Here is an 8,296-nt window from a genome sequence, read left to right as displayed (position 1 = left end):
CCCCCCCTGTACAGAAACTCAAATGTTATTTTCAGACTTTTATTTTAAGGAACCTTACACCTGTACACATGGTACACATTCACAAATAACGTTTCATTTAAAAATTTGTAATAGAGGAGAGGAAACATATGCTAATGCAATGTTAATAAATGGGGATTTATGAACACTAAACTTTCATGTTCAGAGAACACGCTCAGGTATATCTGGAGGATCTGAGTGTTCATGTGATTTATATTCTTTGCTAAAGATAAGATAAGATAAGATAAGATAAGATAAGATAAGATAAGATAAGATAAGATAAGATAAGATAAGATAAGATAGAACTTTATTAATCCCTCGGGTGGGTTCCTCTGGGAAATTCGATTTCCAAAAAGCACAGCACCTATATGCAACAACGTCCAATGTTACATGTTAGTCAACTTCATTCACATTAATTAACCTTCAGCTTTCGAAACGTAAGTTTTCATATTTCCTTTAACCACTTGAATGCACCTTTTCTAATTTTACCAGGGGTCCGCGAAGGCGCTTCGTTGGCATTTTACGGCCTCCGATTGGTTCGATTTGTGTTATTTGCACCACGTGACACCAGACATGGCCGCCAGCGAGCCGAGTGACGGTAAGTGTGACTTTTTAAACGTGTCCGCGGCTTTATTGCTGATATCTGGTGGTCTGCGTGCAAAGCTTTGGGTGTCGGTGACTCTCCGAGTCTGTGGGAATTCACAATCAGCAGAAAAAAGGCTAAAAAAAATCAGAAAAGCAGGCGGGAACCCGCCCGGCTAAGCTAGCAGGCTAGGAAATAGCTGGGCTGCTAACTCTGATTATACAGCAATCTCTATATTCAGTCAGTATCCTCAGTCTGACAGCTGCGAAGTTTATTCAGGATTTAACAGCGTGTAAAGTCTGAGCTCGATTAATGAGTTATTTAATTAATTCATTAATTTTTTTTTAACTTTTAGATCATAGTTTTGTCCCCACGGGTGATGAAAATAATTGTATACAGACAGATTTTTGTAGATCAGAGGGAAATGCTTCTTCATGCCAGGCTGTACATTCTCGCTTCCGCTTGGTTTTGACTCACCTGGTCTGGAGTAGAGTGTCCATCCATCCATCCATCCATCTTCGTCCGCTTTATCCGAGGCCGGGTCGCGGGGGCAGCAGCCTAAGCAAAGAGGCCCAGACCTCCCTCTCCCCAGCCACCTCCTCCAGCTTATCCGGGGGAACACCAAGGCGTTCCCAGGCCAGCCGAGAGATATAGTCTTTCCAGCGTGTCCTGGGTCTGCCCCGGGGCCTCCTCCCGGTAGGACATGCCCGGAACACCTCACCCAGGAGGCGCCCAGGGGGCATCCTTGTCAGATGCCCGAACCACCTCAGCTGGCTCCTTTCCATGTGGAGCAGCAGCTGCTCTACTCTGAGCCCCTCCCGGATGGCCGAACTTCTCACCCGATCTCTAAGGGAGAGGCCAGCCACCCTTCGGAGGAAGCTCATTTCTGCCGCTTGTATCTGCGATCTCGTTCTTTCGGTCACTACCCACAGCTCGTGGCCATAGGTGAGGGTAGGGCCGTAGATCGACCGGTAAACTGAGAGCTTCGCTTTTACACTCAGCTCCCTCTTCACCACGACGGACCGGTGCAGCGTCTGCATTAGGGCTGCCACAAACGATTATTTTGATAGTCGACTAGTCATCGATTATTTTTGCGATTAGTCGACTAATCAGATCATCATCCATTGGACGTACAGCGTACTGCTTATTGCACCGGCAGCATCTGGTCTTATATAACTATCATTAGCTTACAGCTTGAAGTGTTTGTGCTAACTAAAAATAAAGACAAGATGATAGTTTATTAATTTTTAATGAAATTTGCAGATTGTTTCGGTGAAGTTTAATAAACTCCTTGCTTTCTAAAATATAACAGGACACCGGAGTATATTCTCCAGAGTCTCACACTTCTGATAATCAGCTGTCTGCTTGACAGTTTTAGCTGTGCAAAAAACTATAACTTTAATCTCAGCCAAACCGATTTACTCAGGAACAAATAAAATACTAAAGAAAGCCAAACAATAACATTGTTAAGTTATCTAAGTGACTTATATATCATGTTTAACCTGAGTAGCGAAAGACGGCGGTGGGTTTGAAAATGATTTGCCGGGAGTCCGGTGTTCTCACGGCTCTAGTTAGCCTTGCCCCCGCCTAGCTAACGAGCTAGTGGGTAACAGACGTCTCCGAAAACGTCGGAGCGCTTTTGAAAATATGTGGTGTCTTGATAAACTGAGCAGATATTTGAGGTTTACACAGCTACATTCTCGCCTGAAAATATGTTAAACGTAAGAGTAAAGTTAAAACTACCTAGCTGCCGCCATTGTTGACAGCTGCGCTATGAATTCTGGGACACAGCTTCTTCTTCGGGGTTTAACGGCAGCTGGCATCCTTGTACATGCAGTGCTGCCATCTTCTGTTTCAGTCCGTTATTACACTCTTAAATCCTACTACTCATTCCTGCGTCCTTTGTGATCTTACAAAGCTTCAAACGATGCGTCGACTATTAAATTAGTCGTCGACGATTTTAATAGTCGACATAATCGTGACTAGTCGACTAATCGTGGCAGCCCTAGTCTGCATTACTGCAGCTGCAGCCCCAATCCGTCTGTCGATCTCCGGCTCCCTTCTCCCATCACTCGCGAACAAGACCCCGAGATACTTGAACTCCTCCACTTGGGGCAGGAACTCATCCCCGACCCGGAGTGGGCACTCCACCCTTTTCCGTCTGAGAACCATGGCCTCAGATTTGGAGGTGCTGATCCTCATTCCCGCTGCTTCACACTCGGCTGCGAACCGTTCCAGTGGAGCTGGAGTAGAGTGTGTGTGGGGTATATAAAGTGTAGTCTCTCTTCTGCTTTCTCAGGTAAGGACAGCATTCTGGAGCCGCTGTGTTTCCCTGAGCAGCCGGCTGACACCTCCAGCCCTCCCGGTGTTCAATGTCCCGGCTCCGAGCCGCTGGTCTGCCTGTTCTGCTCTGAGTCCGTCCCACCGCCGCAGAAAGACGTCCTCCTCAGACACCTGCTGATGGAGCACAAGCTTGTCATCGCCGACGTCAAACTCATGGCAGACGTCCCAAAGTACGAGCCACACATGCTCCGGCTCACTCGTTTAACTCTCGGGAACACGTTTGGATGTTTTTAGCATTTGGAACTCGATCATTTCACCAAAGACTTCCTGTAATTATTTGGGGTGATGGGGGGAAACCCTTACCTTACAAGTATACATATATACAACAAGTCCAGCATGTCCACGCCTGTTAGTGTGCTGCCTTTATGAACCGTGACGAAGTGTTTCTGTGCGCCGGTAAACCTGGCTGTGAGTCGGTTTTACTGAGGAGTTTCCTCCATCAGGTACTTGCTGTACTGGAAGGGCAGATTCCTCGAGCAGCCGCTCACAGATTTCTGCAGCGTCATCAAAACCAACTCCACGGGCCCAGTCGGTGAGTTCACTCAAACCCACAGAGGACCTGACCTTTCAAAGTGAACCACGTACACTTCCTCCAGCTCTGATTAATGACTCATTAAAAACTCTTCTTCCTCGCTGACCTGACAGAGGAGCAGGAGGACTACTTCCTGCTGTGTGACGTCCTTCCAGAAGACAGAGTCCTCCGAGAGAAGCTGCAGCAGAAACGACTGGTGAGGAGACGTGAGACTCGGAGCATCCTGAGTGAATCTTGTGCTGCTGAAAGTTTCGTTTCTTTTAAACTTTATTTTGAGGCAAAGTCTGAAAATCAGGCAAAATCAGAAAAATTGCAGATTTGAGTGATGATTTGACACGCTTTGTGTCGTTGTAACCTCTGCACTTTAAATATCTGAGCACTCTGAGGTAGTTTTCTGAAGAATTCCTCTGAGCTCTTCTTCTGTGCTCCCACAGGAGGAGGTCCTGGAGCAGCAGCCGAAGGAGCGAGACGACAGCAGCTTCCATCGTCTCTGCATGTTCTGCAGCGAAGAGTTCACGGGAAACAGGTAAAGCGCCGCAGGATTCCCATCAGTCCTGGAAACCTCACGTGTGTTAGATTAAAGCAGACAGAAGGTAGAGCTTCCTGAAATCATGTGACTAAAAGCTTCTTTGCTTCCTGTAGTCATCTCTTATGATCCAACCCCCAAAAAGCTGCTTTGATGCATAATTCCATAAACATCATTCAGTGACATGTCTGAGCCTGAACCAAGAAGCTGATCTGAGACCAGTGCAGCTCCTCATCCTTCTTCCTCTCCTGCTAAGGGTCAGGTCTCAGACCTGTGCAGGTGTGTGCTGGTTCATGAATGGCATGAAGGTGTGACTGGCTTCTCACTGGTGTTTACCACAGTTCTTGTGTGGATCTGTGTCTTTACCTCCAGTTAAGCTTCCATCCATCCATTTTCAGTCACTGTGTTGGTTCGCAGATGCTCGGCCTCCCTCTGCACAGCCACCACCTCCAGCTCCTTGTGGGAGGACGCCGAGAGACATAACCCGCGTCCGCTCCGGGTCTCCTCACATTTGGACATGCAGCGGCCCATGGCGAGGGAGGCTGCTTCCCTCTGTCTGCCACTATGGGCACGCTGCATGGATCTTGAAGTCTTGTCCAAATGGGAACTTCTGGACGAAGCCCAAAGGACTGCAGCGCAGTGCTAACAGTGATGATGTCAGCTGATGTTTTCTGTTGTTTATTAAAAATGGCTCCACGTGCTGTTTCCAGGTGGTCTCTGCTGAACCACATGGCCAGAGAGCATTCCTTCAGCATCGGACTGCCGGACAACATCGTCTACTGCAGCGAGTTCCTCGACACGCTGCAGGACAAACTGGACAGGTTTGCTTTTTATTCACAGCGTTAAGTTTTGTTTCGCGCGCCTTTTCATTTTGCTCCCCTCGCTTCAGTCTGCAGTGTCTGTACTGCGAGAAAACGTTTCGAGATAAAACCACGCTGAAGGAAAAAAGCTCACCGCCGCATCAGCGCCAAAAACCACGAGTACGACCGCTTCTACGTCATCAACTACCTGGTAAAGCCCAGCGACACACTCGCCACACGCTTCCACGTCAGGATAAACGAAGCAGTTCTGTAGAAGCAAACGCACGACCTGAATGTATTGTTCCGATTTTAAAGCGTCCCTCCTGTCCTGTCAGGAACTGGGAAAAACGTGGGAGGAGCTGCAAAGCGAAGATGACCGTGAGCTGGCGGATGATGAGGATGAGTAAGTATCCTCATGTAGCTCTGTGAGGACGGCATTAACTAAAGTGTCCTGATGCATGTCATACACACTGCTCTGTGTCGTGTTAAAGGCAAAAACCGGGCCGGGCTGCACTTGCATGTAATACCAGTTTTTTACCACCAGATGGTGCAGTTACTGGGTGTAACGTTTATTTTAAACCAACACGACATCACCAGTCTGAGCACGCTTGATCTCCAGCGCTAACCAGGTGCTGAACCAGGTGCTGTGAGCTCGGGGTAGCTGTGGATCAGGAGGTGCAGCGAAAGGTTGGAGGTTTGATCCCCGGCTCGATCCCAGATACTGAACCTTGGGTTGTCCCTCCTGAGAATATTCTCATTTATTGCGTCAGCCTGGATACAAAAGTTTAAATCAAGTCCACTTCCTACTCCTCCTCTGATCCTGTGTGAATGCTTTCAGTCTTCAGCTCGTTTCATCTCCGTATCGTCCGCAGTGATTGGTCGGACTGGCAGGCTCATCCGGTCTCTGCAGTGTGTCTGTTCTGTGATCACCAATCGGAGACGTTGGAGCAGATCTACGCGCATATGAAGGTACGGGAACGTAGAAGTTTCAGAGAAGGAAAATATCGTTTTCTGCTTTTCATCCCTGAAACGATTCTGCAAAGCATTCTGGGAGAACGGAGACAGTGCACACTAACAGGAAACGATCTGCTTCCTGAGGTCTCTGCAAACGCATGAATCCATCGTAAGCACAAAACATGGATTTTACTCAAAAAGTGCCCTCACACACAGATGGACCGAAGCTGAAGAGCCTTTTATTTTGAAAAGGTTCCAAATAAATACATGATTGTCAAAACTTTAACAAGTGTGTGTGTGTGTGTGAGACCTCCTGCTGACCAAAAGGATCATAAAAGCAGGAAGCTTACAACAGAAGAAACAGATCTGTCAGGATGCATCTGCAATAAAAGCTCCCCCAGCACAGAGTGGCTGGAGAGGTCAGAGACAAAGGAACGTCTTGATCCTATAGGTTGAACTCAGACCGTACAAATTTAAGAAACACAATGACAACATTCAACAATTAGACTTAACACTCGTGAACAATAAATCAAATCTAGGATTGGACGTCGACTGCAGTCAGATTTTGTCGTTGATTAAACGTTCTGATGGTTTAAAGTTAGAACCAGTTTCCCAAACGTGACTCTAAGTTTCTGCTCACGAGTGACGAGTTTACCTGAGAGGCAGAAAAGTTTCTCTCTGCTTTCTGGTTTTGTTATTTATGAAGTCTGTAACCAGCGTCGCGGCGTTGCGTCACCCTGACGTCTTTCTGTTTCGTGATTGTTTTGCAGGAGGCTCACGGCTTCGACCTCCTTAAGACCGAGCTCGGTGAGTGAAATCTCCGTGGTCATTCGAGCGCAGTTTCCTTCTATTTCTTCCTTCTGAGTGTTTCTAATGTTCTGTCCTCCCTCAGACCTCAAGTTCTACCAGCAGGTCAAACTGGTGAACTTCATCCGGCGGCAGATCCATCAGAGCCGCTGCTACGGCTGCACGCGGATGTTCGACTGCCGGGCGGACGCCCTGCGTCACATCGCGGCTGAAGGTCACGTGATGAAACTGCCAGAGATGTCCGCCTGGGACCAGCCGCAGTAGGTTTAACGAAGCGCCTGCAGAATTGACCAATGAGAGCGCGGGCTTTAAAGCTGGCGTCCAGCTGCTGATGAACGTGGTCAACGCCACAGATGTTTACACTTCATTTGGAGTATTTTTATCAGCTGATGAAAATGGCGTCCTTTTTTAAGTTGGGACTAATTTGAGCCTGAGCACTAAACTTCGTCTCGCTCCGCAGGTATTACTTCCCCACGTACGAGAACGACGCTCTCCTGTGCACGCTCTCTGACAGCGAGGAAGGCGACGGTGGCGAGGAGCATCGCGGCGAGGAGATCCCGGTCATCGCGGAGGACATCTCTAACCTGAGAGTCCTCAAGCAGCTGCTGAAGGAGCGAGGAGGCAGCAGCTAGGACCACAGACGGACACGTGTCATACGTTTGACTCAAAGTCGTCTCTGACGTCGGCTGAGCTCAGCTCATGGTGACCACATCCCACATGGCTGGAACGCAGCCGCACGGGTTTGAGTCCGGCCCTTTCCCTCTCAACTATTTCCTGTACGTCTCTACTTAGTAGAGATAAGAAGGTTTAAAAGAAGAGTCCTCTCCACAGCAGGACACGCGGACGCCATGATGTCCGCTGAAACGTAATTGCTCTGCCTCGTGCAATGAAGCTGAAACATGCGTTTTCTTGAGTATGAATTTCAGTACTCGAGTAAAAATGATTTTCTTTTGTAACTTGTAACTGAGCTGGATTCAGTGCTGTGGTGGACGAGCAGCTCATCGTCAAGAGAAGACGAGAGACTCTTTATTGTCATTGCAGAGTCACACTAGGAACAACAGCACTACACAATTGGAAACTGTCCCGCGTCGGCACTACGCACAATCAATCAACCTTTATTTATAAAGCACTTTTCATACACAAATGTAGCACAAAGTGGCAGGGATAGCTCAGTAGGTAAAGTGGTCGCCCCATGATCGGAAGGTCGGCGGTTCGAATCCACTTAACGGCTACCCTGAGGTACCCCTGAGCAAGGTACCGTCCCTACACACTGCTCCCCGGGCGCCTGCTTAGTGGGCTGCCCACTGCTTCACTGAGTGAATGGGTCAAATGCAGAGAAAAACAAGTAATTTCCCCATGGGGATCAATAAAGTATCCATTATTATTATTATTATTATTATTATTATTATTACCTGGTTAAAAGCAGCCCACCCCACCCCGCCCTCCAACTCACTGCCAACACAAACAACACGACACAGGAACCTAATAAATGAAAAGAATGAGTGTATGTTTTACTGCACATTGTTATTATTATTGTTGTCCCCTCAAAAAGTCCAGGGACTTCTCGTGCCTGAAACATCTGTCCTACTTGGCGTTTCTGTTGTTTTTCTGCGTCGCGTTGCCGAGCGACACCTGCCGTATGGTGGAGCCGAACTGCAGCAGAGTTTCCTTCGCGTCCGGGCTCACGTTCACGAACATGCAGCACTGAGGAGAGAAACGAGAGGTCGCTGCAG

General features: G+C 48.0%; 1 pseudogene; it reads left to right on the top strand.

Moving 5' to 3' along the window:
• The first annotated feature begins 591 nt into the window (after window positions 1-591).
• On the top strand, window positions 592-7,948 carry LOC145421597 (zinc finger protein 277-like; annotated as a pseudogene).
• The last annotated feature ends 348 nt before the right edge of the window (window positions 7,949-8,296 follow it).

Source organism: Astatotilapia calliptera, chromosome 17 (genome assembly GCF_964374335.1).
Source record: "Astatotilapia calliptera chromosome 17, fAstCal68.1, whole genome shotgun sequence".
Lineage (NCBI taxonomy): Eukaryota > Metazoa > Chordata > Actinopteri > Cichliformes > Cichlidae > Astatotilapia > Astatotilapia calliptera.
Note: the sequence above shows the minus strand (reverse complement) of the source record. Positions and strands in the feature narration are given on the sequence as shown.